At 39.8% G+C, this 718-nt stretch overlaps 1 non-coding gene across 1 annotated transcript; it reads right to left on the reverse strand.

The window, feature by feature from the left end:
* Positions 1 to 402: 402 nt before the first annotated feature.
* On the reverse strand, positions 403 to 509 carry LOC132297835 (small nucleolar RNA R71). The gene has a single exon (XR_009479425.1). It is a non-coding gene; the product is annotated as a small nucleolar RNA R71 (small nucleolar RNA).
* Positions 510 to 718: the final 209 nt, after the last annotated feature.

The raw sequence follows: 718 nt of genomic DNA on the forward strand, positions 1-718 counted from the left end.
CAAGGTCAAATGCCATATCCTCCTCTCAATCCTCTCAATCCTCCAATGGTCCTTAGGGATCTTTACACTCCAAATCAATATAATGCACCTACTTGCATTCAATTGCCAAATTTTCGTGCTCATCATTATGAGATTAAGGCTTCCACCATTAACATGTGCCCCCTTTTCTATGGGTTGAGCAATGAAGAGCCTTATAAACATTTAGATGAGTTCTTGGAAGTTTGTTCCACCGTGAAAATCACGGATGTTCCGGAAGAAGTCCTAAAAATGAAGCTTTTCCCTTTCACTCTTCGGGATAAAGCTAAATATTGGTTCAACAACTTGCGGCCAAATACAATCACCTCTTGGGCACAATTGCAACAAGAGTTCTTAAAAAAGTATTACCCCGCAAGTCGAACTGATGCCATGAGAACTTCCATTCGTGAATTTAAACAACAAGAAGGAGAACCCCTTCATGAAGCATGGGAACGTTTGAATGACTTGCTACGGAAGTGTCCACATCATGACATTCCTAAGTGGCAATTAGTTCAATGTTTCTTTTCAAGTTTATCCGATGCCAATAAGGGCATTGTTGATGCTTCTTGTGGCGGAAGCTACATTGAAAGAAATGAAGATGAAATTTGGCAACTTTTCGAAAAAATGAGTGAAAACTCAATGCATAGATCTTCATCTTCTAGGGGTAGTCACCTAGCACATATGGGAGGAAAGAAAGCTATAA

This window comes from Cornus florida, unplaced genomic scaffold (assembly GCF_030987335.1).
Source record: "Cornus florida cultivar Cherokee Brave unplaced genomic scaffold, ASM3098733v1 CherokeeBrave_3.0.0_Hap2_Chr02, whole genome shotgun sequence".
NCBI classification, from domain to species: domain Eukaryota; kingdom Viridiplantae; phylum Streptophyta; class Magnoliopsida; order Cornales; family Cornaceae; genus Cornus; species Cornus florida.